At 40.0% G+C, this 19,877-nt stretch overlaps 1 protein-coding gene and 1 pseudogene across 1 annotated transcript in view; both read right to left on the reverse strand.

Annotated features, from left to right (window-relative positions):
• KIAA1217 (KIAA1217 ortholog) overlaps positions 1–19,877 on the reverse strand; it is a 673,163-nt gene that overhangs the window by 600,290 nt on the left and 52,996 nt on the right. The gene's annotated exons all lie outside the window — the stretch shown is intronic.
• Positions 114–2,683, reverse strand: LOC105079269 (RAC-gamma serine/threonine-protein kinase pseudogene; annotated as a pseudogene).

A 19,877-nucleotide genomic window follows, 5' to 3' on the forward strand; every position in this document is an offset into this window, starting at 1 on the left:
TGGGTCAAAATAAACTGCAGTAAGTCTATTTTATGTAAATTGGAGCTGCATTTGCTAACATGACATACAATTCTTACCACTAAAAAATAAATACTACCACAATATAAACAAAATCATAAACGAACAAAGTTTTAATATTCGAGAAAAAGCTAATTCACATAGAACTGAAAATAAAAAAATTAAAACAAGTAAGGCAAACGCCTATTTACCTTGGTGTACAACTTTTGGTGAAAAGCAGGATCATTACACCAGTCCACATTCTTCAGCCATCAGAGGTGATAGTAGCAAGAAGGGAAAAAGGTTTCCAAGCACGGGGGCGAAAATACTCTCTGGTGCAAATTGCATCACAGATCCTTTAAGTGACCTTGACTCTTCTGTGCATATGCTTCCTTCCTTGGTAGAAAGTGTTCCTTTGGCAACAACTGCCCATGGAATCTGGACGTCCACGTGGAATAGCAGGCTTCCTCTGCAGTATCCAACAGGAATTTAAGTTTATATATGTATATCTCTGTCTTAACCGTTGCTCAGTCCTTCTCTCAAATGCCTCCTAATGAATTCCAGCCAGATCTCAGTGCTACATACCTACTTTGTGCACTGATCTGATCTGCTTTATTAAAATTTTGCATATGCACATGACCATACTTCAACTCCTTGTTCTGTATTATAAACCAAATCTTCCTAGTCTAATTAGTTTTTGATTTCTCTTCTAGAAAGTTAGAAAATGTACCTAGAAGAAGTGTATCTCATGTAGCCTTCACTGTTAGGGAGAAACAAAAGCTGAAAAGATCAGAAGATGACAGTTCGTGCACAAATGAACGGTGGTCTCATGACTTCCAGAGACTGTAAGATTATCTCTTAAAGTTGCTGTAATAGTAAGACAGTAGCAGCAACAGCATGAGTCCTTAGGCTGAGATACAATTTCACGCAAAAACAAAAAGTCTAGAGTGTTTGCGTATATGTTTGTTCTCGTGTGAGTGAAAGGAAGCGAGGGGTGAAGACCTTGGACTGGTCTGGGGCGTCTGAAGGTGCTCCTGCTATCTGTAAGAGCTGGGACTGGTGTGATGTCCAGGAATCATTTTCAGTAATAACTCTACGATGACGGTGAAGTAGCAGAAGTAAGAGACCTATTCAGGGCCACTTGCAGAGTAGGAAAACTGAGGGAATTGCGGCTGTCTCTCACTGTCTGTGCAGTCCATGCCGTCCTCATCATATTTTTCAGGTGGTGTTATTGTAATATTCTGGGCTGTAAATTCTTCATCAAAATATCTGGTGTCTGCCTCTGATGTTACTTGAGGTTTAAAAGGAGGTACCAACTTTTTATCATATACATCTTGCCAGTTTACTCCAGAAAAGAAACTGTGTCTCATAATTTCTTTTCCATCATCTGGTCCTCCACCAAGGCGTTTATTTGGATCCTTTATCAAGAGCCCTGAAAGCAATGATTTTGCATCTAAAGAGAGTGTTTGAGGAAATTTAACGTCTTCCATTACAATTAGGTCAAAAAGTTTCTCATGATCCTCGTTGTAGAAAGGCACCTCCCCACACATCATTTCATACATAACAACCCCAAGGCCCCACCAATCCACAGCTCGGCCATAGTCATTATCTTTTAACACCTCTGGTGCCATGTATTCTGGTGTACCACAGATTGTACTCATGGTGGCTGCATCTGTGATCCCTTCTTTGCAAAATCCAAAATCTGTAATTTTTATGTGGCCATCTTTATCCAGCATCAAATTCTCCAACTTGAGGTCACGGTGCACAATCTTTCTGGAATGCAGATAGTCAAAGGCAGAGACAGTTTCTGCACCATAGAAATGTGTGTGGTCCTCAGAGAACACCCGCTCTCTCGACAAATGGAAAAACAGGTCTCCCCCACTAAGATATTCCATCACAAAACACAAACGGTCTTTTGTCTGGAAGGAGTATTTCAAGGCTGTTAAAAAGGGATGTCTAATGTCCTTTAATACTCTGCTTTCAGTTAAAGTTTGTGCCACTAGATCCTTGGCAATTATAAATTCTTTCTTCAGAATCTTCATAGCACAGTATTTCCCACTTGCCTTCTCTAGAACCAAAATAACTCTCCCAAAAGTGCCTTTACCTAGCAGTTTCAAATAGTCAAAATCATTCATTGTCTTTCTTTTATGGTGAGTTGCAGAAGCACCCATCTCTTCCTCCCCTATATTATCATTTTGTGAACTCACTCTCTCTTCTTCTTGCCTCTGAAGTCTGTCTGCTACAGCCTGAATAGCTTCTGCCCATTCTTCCCTTTCCTCTGGAGTATCTACTTGAAATGTTCTCTCTATAACAGTGGTCGCCTGGAGAAATCTGATAATAAATGTGTTTGGTTTCGGTCGTTCTGTTTTCATTAACTGGCATTTTGCCACTGAAAAGTTGTTGAGGGGATCAGGTAAATCCCCATGTTGGGGTTTCTCTTTATAGCCTATGAATGAGCCATCTGTCTTCAAAAGGAAATACCTTGGCCTCCAGGTTTTTATGTATTTTCCCCTCTTCTGAACCCAACCTTCTTTCACAATGGTAACATCGCTCATGATGGGTCCCCTCCGAGCCCCCAACTTGGAGAAATGGTACTTTGTGATACCAGCTTTGGGGTTTGGATTCTCTGCTGCTGCTGCCCTTCCCACTCTCTAGTGAGGAATCAGCCTGCAAAGGCGGCGGCGGCGGCGGCGGCGGCGGCGGCGGCGGCGGCGGCGGCGGCGGCGGCGGCGGCGGCGGCGGCGGCGGCGGCGGCGGCGGCGGCGGCGGCGGCGGCGGCGGCGGCTGCGTAAGATGGCACCAGGGGGCGGGGCGGGGGGAGAGGGGGCGGGGCGGGGGGAGAGGGGGCGGGGCGGGGCAGGGGGGCGATTCGGGGGTCCCCCTCCCTTCTCCTTCCCTCCTGTCCTCCCCCAACCCCGCAGAGCCTCTGGCCCCCTGGAGCCCTGCCGGCGGGAGGGCAGGCGGCGGGCTGCAGGGGAGGGAGCGGGCCAGGCCCCTCTATCGCTTAATAATCCTGTGGCAGCAGAAATCTTTTGCCTTCTTTATCCTTTCTACACAGGCTGCTCTGTAATGTCCAAAAAAATCAGAGGAAAATGGGAGGAAATTGACTGAAAATGGTAGAAATACACAGTAATGACAAGAGTAATAGTTCACATCTGTGTTGTGCTTCACAGTTTGTGAAACACTGTCACAAACATACCTTGCATTATCTTAAGCAAAACTCTGATGACAAAATCTAAACTTCCCTTTGAGGCTCTACAAGGCTGTTAGAAGTTGAATTGCTTCCTGCAAAATTCATATGTTGAATTCCTAACCCCCAGGACCACAGCATGTGACCTTATTTGTAAGTAGAGTCTTGAAAGGGGGAATGCAGTTAAGATGAGGTCATCTGGGTGGGCTCTAACCCTGTACGACTGGTGTACTTACAAAAAGGAGAAGTGTAGACACAGACGTACACACAGAGAGAAGGCTATGTGAAGACAAGGGCAGAGAGGAGGGCGATGCTCCTATTAGCCAAGGATGCCAAAGGTTGCCAGTCAATCGCTGGAAGCTGGGAGAGAGTCAGGGAACAGATTCACCCTGAGCCCCTGGAAGGAACCAACCCTGCCAACACCTTAATCTTGGACTTCCTGCCTCCAGCACTGTGAGACCATAGATTTCTGTTGTTTAAGCTGCTCCGTTTGTGGTCCTGTGTCCAGGCAGCCCCAGCGAACTCATAACGCAAGGGTTCTTCATGATCTGCCGTCTTTTCTCACTGGCTGAAGACCTGGATTCATAACCTCTCAAGACGCTGGCAGGGACCCCAGAACTCTTCTAATACATCACTCCTCCCAGTCTGCATCTCCTGCTGTGGTTCCAGAGAACAGGTGGGAGTAGAAAGCATAGATGCTGTTGGTCGGCTAAGATGAACGGCCACTTTGACCCTCACTGGGAAGAACAGAATCAGTTCTGGAGCCAGGCATGTGTAAGTTTGGAATCAGACGTATTTACTGACTGGGGCCTTGAGCAAGCTGCTGAGCCTCGCAGAAATTCAGTTTCCTTCTTTCTGAACTAGAAATAAAAATATCTTCTCTTGGGTGGTTGTGGGCAGTAGAGGGATCATGACTATAGCGGCCAGTGGCACCAGGCATGTGAGTGGTCCATGAAGACCCCCTGCCATCACCCAGGGGCCAGGGTTCCTCCCTCACCAGCCCTCAGGCCTGATAATACCCTCACGTCCACCCAGCCCCTCCTGGGGAAGGGTGATATGGCCGGAACATTCCAGACATACCTGATAGCATGGTCAAAACTTGTATTAAAATGTACGTTTTACAAAGTGCTTAAGGCATTGTACCCAAAGTACCCTATTCCTCCAGAGGGCTCCGGTGTAAGGTCCTCGTGAGTGCAGTGGATTTCTTAATCCCATGGGCATTTTGCTGAAAGCTGGGGCTCTGGAGCCACTGAGCCCCCCAAGATGTCAGCCCCCCAGGATGTCAGCCCCCCCGAAGGTGGGAGATGAATGTGGCAGGCAGCCTCTGAGGAAGGGGAAGTGGGGGTTATTATCTCCACTGTACAAACGGGGAAACTGAGGATCAGAGAGGTGAAGTAACTTAGACAAGGACATCCAGAGAGGAGGCGGCAGGCCTAACAGGACCCAGGTACCCTGGCTTTCCGGCCAGCACTCTTCCCTAACACACACGGGGCCTCGGGAACCTCAGCTAAAATCCGCACAGCGTGTAACAAGATGGAGGTCATTTTATATTCCAGATTTCCTTTGGGAAATGTCTAGATAAGCACCAGGGTAGAGGCTGAGACCTCCAACAGGACTGGTGAAGGGGAAGGGGAGGTGTCTACTTTTTCAGCAAGGGCTTGTGGGAGGGACCAGGAGAGAGGGAGGTACGGTCAGGAAGACACCAGAGGGGGGCCACTTCCTGAGTGATCCCTCCCCACAGTCCATCCATTGTCAATGCAGGCCACCAAAATCAGGGAATGTTATCAGGGAGGCTTTTCTTGTGAAAACTGATTAAAGAAGGAGCTATGGTGGCCAGGCTGGACCAGGCGAAGCAAGAGACCCGCACACACCCGGGAGCACTGAGGCCAAGGGTCCCTGAGGAAGGACGCTCCTGTGCTTCCCAGCCTCCCCCAAAAGGACTCTGAGGTGTCACAAGCTGGGAAACTGGTCAGGCCAGGTGTAAGCAGATCTTCAAAGAATAGGGGGGCCCCCAGATATTTGTGTTACAAGTGGTAAAATCACCTGATTAACAAGTGACCTCTGACAATCATGTAAAAGAATATGTCCCCATATTTTTGTCATCAAAAGAGATCTGCGCATACACGCAAAAACCAGCACACGTATTCCAAGCCATTTTCAGATTTTCGGGGATTCCTGGTTCCCAGGTTAAGGTAATTAATTATGCATTTATTTTATTTAATCATCTTTATAGGTCAGGTTTTTTTTCTACACAGGGTAAACCACATACCTCATGTTTATTTCAAAAAAAAAAATCTAAAATTTTGTTCTGAAATGTGACAGAATGAAAACCAAAGCATGTATTATATGTAAAAGGACTCACAGTTGTTAACAAAAATCAAACACTCCCCTAAAATAGACAAGCACAATTTTGTCAGCTAACTAAAAACTTGAGCAACAGCTTTTGCCGCTTTTGTAAGCAAAAGAGGGATGAAAAATTGTGTTCTTTAGTGAAAAGTTGAGTCTTTATAATTTGAAGGTGGTGAAAAGCAGAAGCTGGGATTTCCTTACCTACTCAACTTACTCCCAAGTCAAGTTATTGTATGAAAATTTTACCTCCCCCAAACATTTATTCTGTATGTGTTAGAATATTCCCCAAATATTTAAGTACCTTCTGATCAGCAATAGTGGACATCAGTGAAAATCCAGCATCTCAGAAGGACTGAACACTGAACATGTATCCACTTAAAAAAGCAACTTGCCAAGCAGGTGGGAATAAATGATACATTTCTCTCTGCACTTTGGTCTGTAAATGAACAACTTAAAAGCAAGTTGGAAAGCAAAATTGAAGAAGCCCTAGAAATTCTGTGATCATTAAAGTATGCTCTTTAAATTGAAACCTATTTGAAAGCCCCATAATTTCCTCTTAATAAGTATTTGCTTACTTTTCAAAACAATGGTTTTATAATAATAGCCAAAATGTCTCCAATGAATGACTATTAAAATTAAGTTCAGCTTATTTGAACTGTGGGGAGAAAAGGTCAAAATGAAGTTGTCTCATTTTGCTTTTAAGTGCTTTTACTGGTAGAAGCCTAAATTACCTCTGTCAGCTTTGAGCCCAGAGCTCCTACGGACAAGTCTGCAGCCAGGCTATGCCGTAGGTCAGAGAGGCGGCAGCCACTCCAGCACCAGGAACAGCAGAGAACCCAAAAGCCCGAAGAGCAGGTCTTCCGCAGTAAACATTTTATATACAAAATTGTGTACACTTAGTAACTATCAGTGTGTCTTAGGCAGCAGATTGCTATCAAAGGCATTGTTTCCCTTTCCAAGAATGTGCTCAGTAAAAGTATATTTAATAGTGCTAAATATTCACTAAATGACTGAATGTTCTCCTGGACACAGTGCATACTGTCCAGGAAGAAAACAGTACTACAATTGGAAGAAGAGGTGGGAAAGATGAAGGAAGGTGCGGGCAGGAATGTGGTTTCCTCACACAGTCATCCAGTCCTTAGCCAGGGAATCGTCAGCATCGTGAGATAACCAAGTGAGCAAAGGAGGAAGCAGACACTGCACATGTGCTGTCTGGGGTGGCACAAGAAGGGGCTCCAGGTGCTGCCAATGCCTGATTAGGGCACTTTGTGAGCTGCTTTTCCATGAGTGGAAATGTGTTCTCTGGGCCTCCATGCTTGTGACCACTGTGGGACAACTGAACAGAGTTGGGGGTCTCATCCTCATGGTAGAATATGTAGAGAAATGAGAATAAAATGCTCACAACTATTACTAAATAGAACAATGCACGAAACTTCACTCCTTTCTTCCATGACATGATCTGGAGCTTAAAGGACCTTGCATATTTACTGCCATCTCTTCTCCCACGTGGGACATGATGGACTCTGGATAACCACTCAACCCACTGGTCTAACCATCTGTAAGGCACCCATGAAACGAGGCTACAGAATACCGTTGGTCCCATGTCAGCCTATCATTGGATCAGAGAAGGAAAGCAAAATGAGTCTCAGGGAAATGCAATTCTGTAAAACAGAGCATTTAGAAGGCTACAGGAGCTTAGAATTTTTACACACATTCATTCTCACTTTAAGACAAAAAGAGTAAGAACAGGATAATATTTTAATAGTTATGACATTCAAATATGATTTACCATTTGAAAAGGCTAATATATGAAAGCTTGCTATAGGAGAACTAAATCGATATTTTTTCAAGGTTAAGAGTAATGTATTCCTCACTTTGCAAAAGGATTCTCTGCAATTCTCCTTAAATATCCAGCTTCTGTATGCATCAACAGCATTGCTGGGCTCTGAAAGTAAGATTTACCAGCAACCATTCTGGAATAGCTATGGCAGAGAAGGAAAAGGCTTGCCCTTTTCCTAACCCTGCTGGGCAGGCTAAATGTTTGTTTTGCCCTCTAAGTGTCCTAGTTTATAAAGATAAAATGTATCATAAAATGATCACCCAAAAGAAGGATTTTCTATTTAATTCATTTCTGGGGTACTCATTGCTTTTAGGGATGAAGGTCATGAAACCATCCATAGATATCAATATTTTTCCAGACAGAATGTGGTGCAGATGGAGCTCAGATTGCAAGACAAAGGACAAGTTTGCAATAGGCTTCCAGAATATAAAATTGGAAATACAAATTATCCTGCATTGGGCCTAGTTGACAGTGTCTGAATAACAAGGGGGAAAAGATCAGTTCTGATCTGGCAGAAATATAATACAGTATTGCTAACATCCAATGTGATGCCCACCTTTAATAATATCATTTCGGATCTAGTTGCATCCAGCAGTTGCCTTGTAAAATTCAAGTACTAAGATATATTTTTCAATAACTTAGGTGGTATAATTTTACTCCCTGAGAGCAATTTCCAGAAATTACTATTGTATATCACATGAACATAAATTCACAGTAAAAAGTTATTTTTATTTAATATTTTTTTCATTTTCCCTTATTCACAATGGGTACTCAAACTATAAGCCAATATTCATAAAATAACTGGAGAAATTTGAGAACTGGCTGGATATTTGATGCCAACAAATTAGATGACCTTGAGAAGATGGACAAATTCCTAGAAACATACAAGCTACAAATACTGAATTATGAAGAAATTAAAAAAAAAATCTGAAAACACCAATGAGTAAGGAGATTGAACCAGTAATCAAAAACTTCTCAACAAATAAAACCACAGGACCAGACAGCTTCATGGGTGAAACTACCACACATTTAAAGAAGAATTAATACCAATTCTTCTCCAGCTCTTACAAAGTTTCAAAAAAGAGGGAACACTCCCAAACTCTTTTTATAGCCAGCATTACCCTAATACCAAAGCCAGATAAGGACACTACAAGAAAGAAAACTTATATCCCTGATGCATATAGATGCAAAAATTCACAATAACTTACTAGCAGACCAAATTCAGTTGCACACTAAAAAGATTATTCACTATGATCAAATGGGATTTATCCTTGGGATGCAAGGATGGTTCAGTATATCCAAATCAATAAATGCAGTACATCACATTAATAGAATGGCAGAAAAAATCATATGATCATCCCAACAGATGCAGAGAAACATTTGACAGAATTCAACATCTGTTCATGATGAAAACTCTTAACAAATTAGGTATAAAAGGAACATACCTCAACATATTAAAGGCCATATGTGACAATCCTCCAGCTAACATCATACTTAATAGTGAAAATCTTTTCTTCTAAGATCAGGAACAAAACAAAGATGCTCATTCTTGTCTTTTTTTATTCAACATAGTGCTAGAAGTTCTAGCCAGAGCAATTAGGCAAGAAAAAGAAATAAAAGGCATCCAAATTAGAAAGTAATACTAATATTATTGTGGCAATCATTTACAATATATACATGTATCAAACCATGCCATTATATACCTTAATCTTACACAATGTTATATGTTAATTACATCTAAATAAATCTGGGGTTGGGGGGAGAATAAAACATAGAAAAAACACTGGCCATGTATTGTTAACTGTTGAGGTTAGGTGATATGTATATATAAACTTATTAGACTTTTTTTTGTACATGTTTAAATTTTTTTTTCATGATGTAAAGTTTTTAAAAGCAGCATTCAAAGACTGGACTATTATTATGGTCAGAAGTCATATTACTATTAGCTTAAGAATATCTACATCAGTAAACCAAATTAAAAGACCTTTGAAAGAAAGCTATCTATCAAAAGATTTAAGATCTCATAAAGAATCCATTCTCCCTCACTTTGCTTGGTAGTACAATGGGAAAATATAACTTACTCTTTTAAAATGAGCTATCTGCACCAAAAGAAAATTTCTGCATGGCATTTACTACAAATATCACCACTGTGATCACTTATTGGCAGCTTAGTAAGTGTTAGAGAAACATATGCTTCAGCTCCTATAACTGAAATTGGCCATTTCTCAGTGATGGAACTCAAGGTCAGCAAAGGTACAAAAGTTTAAAATGGGAAATGCAATCCAGAAAATTTTTAAAATTTTACATAACCAGTCACATTATATTTTGATAGTATTTACTGAGTTCTTAGATAGGCTAGGTACCTTGCTAAGAGTTTTATCCACTTTATCTCGTTGAATCCTCACCACAACACTGAGATGTGGACATTTTTTTAACAAAAGAAGAAAGCAAAGCTCCATTTTATATCTTTGACCACTAGTTAAAAGGCAAACTCTAATTTTGTCATCAATATTATGTTACAATGATTTAAATAGTAATTAAGCACACTGTAGTTCATGCAAATTAAAAAAGACAAGCCCAGCTTTTTTTTTATTTTTTAACATGTTTTATTGATTGATAATCATTTTACAATGTAGTGTCAAATTCCAGTGTAGAGCACAATTTTTCAGTTATACATGAACATATATATATTCATTGTCACACTTTTTCTCTTGTAAGCTACCGTAAGATCTTGCATATATTTCCCTGTGCTATACAGTATAATCTTGTTTATCTATTCTACAGTTTTGAAATCCCAGTCTATCTCTTCCCACCCCTCGCCCCCTTGGCAACCACAAGTTTGTATTCTGTATCTGTGAGTCTATTTCTGTTTTGTATTTATGCTTTGTTTTATTTGTTTGTTTGTTTGTTTGTTTGTTTTTAGATTAAACATATGAGCGATCTCATATGGTATTTTTCTTTCTCTTTCTGGCTTACTTCACTTAGAATGACATTCTCCAGGATCATCCATGTTACTGCAAATGGCGTTATGTTGTCAGTTTTTATGGCTGAGTAGTATTCCATTGTATAAATATACCATATCTTCTTTATCCAGTCATCTGTTGACAGAGATTTAGGCTGTTTCCATGTCTTAAGCCCAGCTTTTTAAAAGATGTACTCTCTGCTAAGAAAAGTACTAAGATTGACTTAAAATATGTGTATCTGTCTAACAGTATGCAAGTGTTCACATGACAGCTTGGCAAAGATGTAGAGGCTCTCTGTTATGTTTTAGTGTGGACATTATTGTCACCCAATTGTACAAGTGAGAAAACTGAGTCTTAGAAAATTTAAGTAAATTTACCCAGTTGTCTTTCAGATGTTAAGAGGCTAAGTTAGGCTAGGAAGCCAAAAACACTTGATTCTAGAACCTGCATTCAAAGGAGGTTCTGAACTACGTCTACAGAAAAGGAAGTTTAGAAATGGCTGCTCTCTGTTGCAGGTGACTAGTGAACTGTATAATCCCAGATTATACACACAGTGGTCTGTTTCAGAATTCAAGACACAAAACTTAAATCACCAAAGATTAAAAACAAAGGTCACCAACACTGGGAAGAATCACGAGCTTCTAATATGGATGACTTAACTTGTTCCAGTGTAATAAAAATACAAAAAACTCAAGAAAATAAAAGTTATTCCTCCTTTTTCTTATAAAGTTTTTTGGCAAAGGAAGGGAAACAGGAAAAAAAAAAAAAGGGTTTCTCATTTGGTCTCAGTAAGAGCTTTATTAAAAATCAAAGAGATGCAAAAAGAGCCTGGCATTTTATCTGTAATGGAGAGTTCATTTACCCCATCACATTGTAAAGAAATTTATCAAAAATTGTCCCCTGTGACCTGCAGCTCATCTCTTTAATGTCACCAAGTTCTCTGGCCATCTGAAGCATCAAGCAAAAGGACCTTGAGAATTGTAATAACAAGTCACTTAGCTTTATTTAAAATGAGCCTCTAATCGTTCAGTCAGGAAACAGCCTAATTGGGGTGTTTTGCGTTATGTCCTTGGTGGCTTCTCCCTGTCCCTGTCCTGCCCCTACCCGACAGAGCTGGCTCACAAGTGCCACATGCGGTAATTAGTCATGTAAATGAGCACTGTAAAGAAACCGCTGTCCCCAAAATGTGCACACATAATCACGCTCAACAACTCAGAGCAAAAATCCCATCAGAAAATGAATCATTTGTCACCTGACCTTTCATTAATTAACTGAAAGCTCCACATGGGGAGGAGGGAGGGCAATGCCAAGGATAATGTCACACTAGGCACTTTACAAAAGAATTAGCAGATCCCTACAAAGCTTCTGCTGGAAAATTTAGGACTAAACTTCAGGTGTTAGGGGAACAGCACCCCCGGGGGGGATTTAGAAACCTAAGCTGTAGACAGATCACTCTTGCCCTGGAGGCTAAGTGACTTGGGCAAAGTGCTTCCTCTGTCTTGAACTTGGTGGCCTCCTGGGTGGACTGGGGCTGTGAAATTCCAAGAGGAATTCCCGCACAGATATTCCAAGTTTCTCCCACTGGGCTAACTACAAAGGGTGTGGAAAGGGATCTTACTTGTTTGCAAATAACCAATTATGTTTAAAAAAGCATTTGTCAAGGACAAAACTCAACGCAAGCTAACAGACTTTTCACAAATTTCTGTCCTAAAGACTATACTCCAAAAGGAATTCCAGTAGATTAACTTTTTTTTTTAATTATATGTTTCACCAATTGGTTTAGAAAAGAAATACCAGTCAAGGAAAGCTATCTCTGTTTCAGAAATACAATGTGTTTACTGCACATTGAATACGGAAGCTGGGCGGCGTGATGGATTTTGGTTTGGTTTGCTTTGGTCTTCTCATGACTCCTTGCTACAGCCCTTGCAAGATTGCTTTCTCTCACCTTGGAGCCTCTGAATATGCTGTTCCTTCTGTCCAAGAACATTACCTCCAACCCTAGTTACCTCCTTTGGTTTACTCTACTTCAATGGCCTTCTAGGATCCTTCCTGGACCCTCAAGACTGGGTTAAGTGCCTTCCTGCAAGCTCCTGAAGAAATATGTGTTTACCACTATATCGACATGGTCCAGAATTGTGAGACCCGACTTGCTTTTCCTGACCCTCCAATGACACTGTCAAAGAAGTTTCTGTACTATTATATCCCCAATGTCCAGCCTGGTACCAGACATAGCATCAGGTAACCAGTATTTACTGAAAGTTAAATAACATATATCTCTTAGAAGCTCATATATTCTCATTCTGTTGTCTAACAAGAGGATTTTCCATTTATCAAATTCTATATTTAAATTACCCCAGAGAATCAATGTGAATAGTGAACATTTGGAAATATGAGATAATTCATAAAGATGAGGAAATTGTTTTTTAAAAAAAATATGGAAGTTCCCATTTTACTATCTTTTATATGATTGCTTATAACACACACAAAAATGATTCAGAGTCCACTTTAAATTTTAAAATGCTACTAGAAAGAAAAAGATCATGTTCTTGCCCTCTAACATTTTTTAAATGTCTGTAAAACAGAGGACATTTTTCCCCTTTCTCATTGTCATACTCAATCTCCTCTGTCGAGGACCTGTGAGCAGCACGCAAAGATAGCTGTCATGACCATTAAAGGTTAAGCTTTGATGACTGGAAAATATTCTTTCTCCATAGGCATTGAGAATTTTGAGCAGCACAAGCAGAAGGTGAAATTCCACGGGAGCAGGTGCAGCCACGTTTCAGTGCCTGACCTGGGTTCGCTGTGCCTGCTGATCTTAGCACCTCATTTAGCCTCTAGTTCACTCTGGATGAGGTACTTTCATTCCTTCCTTAGGGAACAAGGCTGTGAAAACCGCCACCACCACGCTAGGGAGCTCACTTCCTAGTCCCCACGTTGCATTTAACAAGGTCGGAGTTACAAGTTACTGTCACTATTTTGACTAATGTTCTTTTGGTTACCTCTGAATGTGTTTAAGCTTTTGGAGAAGTAGAAATAGTATTTGATGACTATCATAACAGTAGAAAAGCCAAGACAAGAGAATAAGGTGTGTCTAAGTTGTTAGATTTGTAATGATAGAGTGGCCCCCCCTCCCTGTGAGCCATCAAAACTGAGTTTTTTGGCCAACCTGGATTAATCCCAGTTCCCCTGCACTCCTCTTCACTCTTCACTCTACCTGGACTGTATCCCTCCCCATCCTCTCATTACCCCAAACCCCTGCCTCTTATTCATGTTATGCAAAACCTCCTGGTTCCTCAAGTCCAAGGTTGTATTATTCTTCCCTTCCCAGAGCCTTTGGCTACATGAAATTTACTCCCCTTTGAAGTCCCATAAGAGCTTCATCTGTACATCCATTTGTTCATTTATTTATTCATCAGTGGACTTTTACAGAAGGCCTATTGTCCCAGACACCACTTGCTTTGCAATTCTGTGTAGACACCTGTTTTAATTTCCTTTACTACAGAGAAAGCCCTTTGGGGGCAAGTTGCAAGCCTGATTTGTTTGTATCCTACAAGACATTTTGGTATGGACATTGTTAGTTGCCTACCCATAATCAGTTTCTTCCTTTTTTCTCTCTTTCAACAGAATTCCATGTTGTTCAGGTATCCTCCTCCCCCATGCAGATCCCAAGAAACACTTGGCATCATTACATGTTCCCTTCCTCGCTCCCTCTCTCCTTTCCTTCCTCTTTCCTCCCTTTCTTCCTTCAAGTTATTCCAACAAACATGAACTGAGTTACGCATTTTGAGGGGTGCTAAGAACAGAAAAAGGAGTTAAGAGAAGTGATCTTATTTTTGGTGGATCCTGGGTTGAGATTTTTAATGACTCATCCAAAGTCCCCAAACCCAACTAGCTCAACTCTTTAATGAGGAAACTGAAGTCTCGATGTAAAATAACAGGCCCAAGTTCAAAAAACAAGTGGCAGAGAGGAGCCAGGGATATATATGTATAAACATATTTGTACGCACTTATACATGTGTACATATTTTTAAAATTTAAATTCAGAACTGAAAAAGCAAAATAGATCAGCATTTTAAGACAGTCCCTGCTCTCAAAGAACCCACAGTTTAACGGGGGAGGCAAACACGTTCTTAATTACAAAAGAGAGATGAGGGGGCTCCTGCATCTGTGGGCAAGGGAGCAGACTCTGGAACAGCTTCACAGAGGAAGACACTCTGGAGGCGACTCCTGAAAGATGAGTTGGTCAGATAAACAGGGGAAGGAAGAATATTCCAGGCAAAGGTCCAGGGCCTTGCGGCATCTTTGGGAACCCCCAGGTGTAGGTGGAGAATGGGGCTGCCAGAAGGGAGGCTCAGAGAAGATGCATTCAGGGCCTTTCACACCAGAATAAGCAGTTGTTACTTTATCCTACAGATGATAAGAAGCCTTAATGGATTTTAAGCAGGAGGATAATTAGATTTTCATTTTAGAAAGATCATTCTGATCACACAGTTGGAAAAAATAGGCCAGAGGGGTAAGCCCAGGGACAGAAAGATTTGTTAACAAGTGTCTTTTTGTTTTTAAATCCAGGCAAGAAATAATGGAGGCAGTGGGATATACAAAAGGGAACAGGCTTGTAAATTAAGAGATTGGGATTTTAAAACTTGATCACAAAAGGAAGGATTGCAACTCTCTATTTTTTTTTCTATTAGGTATGTTTTAAAAATTTCTACTATTTCTTTGAAATAAATACTATTCACATGAGTGCCCATTAAGTGATTATCTGGAGTGAAAAGAAGAGCTATAAAAATCCTAGAAAGCATATACACATAAAAGACTCTATTACAATATTAATATTCAGTACACAGTAGAGCTTTCAAAGGAGAGGGTAAAAATAAAATAAGAACGTTGACAATTATTCAATAGCAGGGGTTCATCTTAGAACTTGTGGTCAATTTAACTTCTAGTTAAGTATCTATTAGTCACCTGGCCTTGACCGTAAACATTCACACTGACTGAGCTTTATGTGATATAATGTCCTGAATAAGCAGCATTGGAGGCTATTTATAATGACTAGCTTAAAGAGATTCCCATCCTGGTGAAGGGCATAAGTTGCCATCCTTACTAATTCCAGATGAAGGAAGAGGAGGGAGAGAGGAAGAAAAGGAGGTGGAATTTGCATCCTACAGATGCAGCAAAAGTGATTTTTATTTTTAAATCATAAGCATTTAAACACCAGGCAAATGTGATTTTTTGGCCTCCCTCTCTAGGCTCCGGAAGTCCTGGACAGTGTTTACTAATTCTAGTGATCTTTGATTCAGCTCTCAAAGTATATAGTACATGAGATTTGACCAAAGGAAAAGACACGAGTTACAAAAATTCATCATTTCTTTCTGATCCCCAAATAGAAAGCAGACATAGAGCAGAAAAGTCATGGCATGAAGCACTGAGTAGAAGTATTTCTTCTACAAGTAGACATGAATATTGATTGCAGCACTGTTCATGATGGTAGAAAGCTGGAGTCCAAGTCTATCAGTTGGAGAATGGATAAATAAATTATTGTAGTCACACAATGAAATACTATTCATTGGGTAAACATGAATAAATTTGAGGTTTGAGTATCATGAAAGACTCACAAAAACACAAACGGACAATGGCCAGGCCACATACAGAAACAGAACTCTGACCCACAACCTGCACCCATCTGCCCAGGAAACTGACCCCTTATCTCCAATAAACAGCCTGGGAAACCAGCCTGGTTTAAGTCAAACTTTCAGGAAGCTGGACAGCTACCTTTAGTAACAATCCAGGAGGCCACACAACAACTTTGGCCCCAAATGGCCAGGATTTGATTAATAATTGGCAGTTTCCCTAATTTTTGTCCTGCTTTCAACTTAGAACCAAGCAAAAAAAGTCAAATATGTACTCCTAATCAACGGAAAAAGAAAGTAAAGAAACAACCCCCTTTAAAATAGCACTCAAAGTAATAAAATACCTAGGAATAAATCTAACCAAGGAGGTGAAAGCCTTACACACAGAAAACTATAAGCCACTGATGAAGGAAATTGAAGAAGAATTTAAAGAATGGAAAGATATCCCATGCTACTGGATTGGAAGAATCTATATTGTTAAAACAGTCATACTGCCCAAGGCAATCTACAGATTTAATGTAATCCCTATGAAATTACCCAGGAAATATTTCACTAGAATAAATTGTAATAAAATATATATATGGAACCACAAAAGACCTAGAATTGCAAAAACATTACTGAAGAAAAAGAAAGAGGCTGGAGGAATAACTCTCCCATACATCAGACAATACTACAGAGCTAAAGTAATCAAAACAGTATGGCATTGGTACAAAGACAGACATATGGACCAATGGAACAGAATAGAGAGCCCAGAAATGAACCCACAAACTTTTGGTCAACTAATCTTCAACAAAGGAGGCAAGAATATGCAATGGAATAAAGACAGTATCTTCAGCAAATGGTGGGAAAACTGGACAGCAGCATGTAAATCAATGAAGCTAGAACACTCCCTTACAGCATACACAAAAAGCAACTCAAAATGGATCAAAGACTTAAACATAAGACAAGATACAATAAACTTCCTAGAAGAAAATATAGGCAAAACATTATCTGACATACATCTCAAAAATGTTCTCCTAGGGTAGTCTACCCAAGCAATGGAAATAAAAGCAAGAATAAACAAATGGGACCTAATTAAACTTACAAGCTTCTGCACAGCAAAGGAAACCATAAGGAAAACAAAACGACAACCTACGGAATAGGAGAAACATTTTGCAAATGATGCAACCGACAAAGGCTTGATCTCCAGAATATATAAGCAGCTCATATGACTTAATAAGAAAAAAACAAACAACCCAATCCAAAAATGGGCAGAAGACATAAATAAGCAATTCTTCAATGAAGACATACAAATGATCAATAGGCACATGAAAAAATGCTCAGTACCACTAATTATCAGAGAAATGCAAATCAAAACTATGAAGAAGTATCACCTTACACCAGTCAGAATGGCCATCATTCAAAAGTACACAAATGACAAATGCTGGAGAGGCTGTGGTAAAAGGGAACCCTCCTACACTGCTGGTGGGAATGCAGTTTGGTGCAGCCACTGTGGAAAACAGTATGGAGATTTCTCAAAAGACTAGGAATAGACTTAACATATGACCCAGGAATCCCGCTCCTGGGCATATATCCAGAAGGAACCCTACTTCAAAAAGACACCTGCACCCCAGTGTTCATAGCAGCACTATTTACAATAGCCAAGACATGGAAACAGACTAAATGTCCATCAACAGATGACTGGATAAAGAAGTGGTATATTTATACAATGGAATACTATTCAGCCATAAAATGACAACATAATGCCATTTGCAGCAACATGGATGTCCCTGGAGAACATCATTCTAAGTGAAGTAAGCCAGAAAGAGAAAGAAAAATACCATATGTGATCGCTCATATGCGGAATCTAAAAAAAGAAAATGAACATAAATACAAAACAGAAACAGATTCATGGGCATAGAATACAAACCTGTGGTTGCCAAGGGGGCGGAGGATGGGAAGGGACAGACTAGGAGTTCAAAATTTGTAGATACTGACAGGCATATGCACAATAGATAAACAAGATTATACTGTATGCACAGGGAAATATATACAAGTTCTTGTGGCAGCTCACAGTGAAAAAAAATGTGACAATGAATATATGTATGTTCACATATAACTGAAAAGTTGTGCTCTACACTGGAATTTGACACAACATTGTAAAATGACTATAACTCAATAAAAAAAAGTTTTAAAAAATGTACTCCTAACCAATCACAGAGGATGCCTCACTTCTGGTTTGCCCGCCCACCATGTCCCCATGCCAACAGCCTCCATCAGGGCAGACCTTAAGTCTTCCCTCTTTCCCCACAATAAAGTTGTAAATATTCTACTTGACAAGACGAATACAATATCTGAAGCAATCTAGCAAGTTGCCAGGTTTTGAAAAAGCTGGACTGTGGGCTCATGACTATTTCATTCTTCTCTATATGCTTCAATCTTTAATGATACGAAAAAGAAATTGTATTGGTACCTCTTCCAATTATGAAGTAAAAATGTTTCTTATGCAGCAATGGATGCTTCTACCTGCCACAAATACATCTTTGGTTAAGACACGTAGTCAGTGACATTTTAAAGAGACAGACAGAAAGCAAGTATTTTCTGTAGTTCAACTTCTTTTCCATTCTACAGGAATGGCAAGACAATTGACAGTTGCTCTCCTTTTTTCCATTTTTCTTGGCTTTATTATTTCCTTTTAGTGAATGTATGAGTGTGCATGCACGGAAGCCTTCATGTTCCCTCCTGTGACCTCACCCCTCTGTTCCTCATCCATATATGACCATGTGTCTTTTTTCTTATAAAATAAAATATTTCTGTATTCCAAATATAAGAATCATGTGTTCATTGGGGAATTTTTGGAAAATAGAGGATATGTATAAAGAAAGAAAAAGTACCACAGTCGTACCATTCAGGACACATACTATGTATTTTTTCCAGTAATCCTGTCTATACATCTTAAAATAATAATAGGTCTTTAGATTTTATTAATATTCATATTCACCTCAGATAATATCTATAGCCAAGAACACCAGTTATGGTATAAACAATTGTAACCTGGGAGAAGAGGCTGATGATATTATGAATAAACATATGAAGTAAATGTGTGAATAAACCAATAATTAGGCTCAGGAATAGCGTCATCTGCATCTTCATAGATGAAAAAAATTTGTTGAGAGTATTTGGTCTAATTTGATTTAGTTGAATTGCTGACAACATAATCTGCTAAAGGAATAACCCTGGAAACCCAGGAATAACTAAGAGAAACAGAGTGTCATTCTGAGGGTGCCAAGAGAACGTAAGGTTTTGGTTTAATACCAAGTGTTATAGCCATTACCTGGTCAGAAACGACTCTATCTTCTTTGAAAACCTGGGTTGTATAACCTCACTGACCATGGAGCAGAGTGTTCTGGAGATTAGAAATAGTTCATAGATGAAACATTTTAAATATACACACACACACACACACACACACACACACACACACACACACACACACACACACACACACATACATATATATTCCCAATAGTTCCCCAAAGTTCATCAAGTTAACATTGACTAAATTCCTTAAAGAATCAAGTTATAAACTACACCATTACCAATGTCCTTTGGGGAGGAATCTGAAGACTCAAGCTTACTGGGAGGGAGGCTACACCAAGGAGACATGATGTGGATTCAAGTTCAGAGGAAACCAGGTTATCATCTTCGATGTCTCTCAAGGATCTAGGCACAGATCCAATGTAATTCCTCTACTTAATATTTGATTCTTTTCTGAACATGACCTGCCCTATAATTTTAAAAGAAATCATTAGAGTTCTTTACCCTTCTCAGTGAAAGTCATTTTGATTTAATGTTCCTTTCATAACATTTTCTATTATGTCTGAGGGACAATTATGTTTTATAGTTACACAAGTTATAGAAGTTAACAG

This window comes from Camelus bactrianus, chromosome 35 (genome assembly GCF_048773025.1).
Source record: "Camelus bactrianus isolate YW-2024 breed Bactrian camel chromosome 35, ASM4877302v1, whole genome shotgun sequence".
In the NCBI taxonomy this organism is placed as follows: domain Eukaryota; kingdom Metazoa; phylum Chordata; class Mammalia; order Artiodactyla; family Camelidae; genus Camelus; species Camelus bactrianus.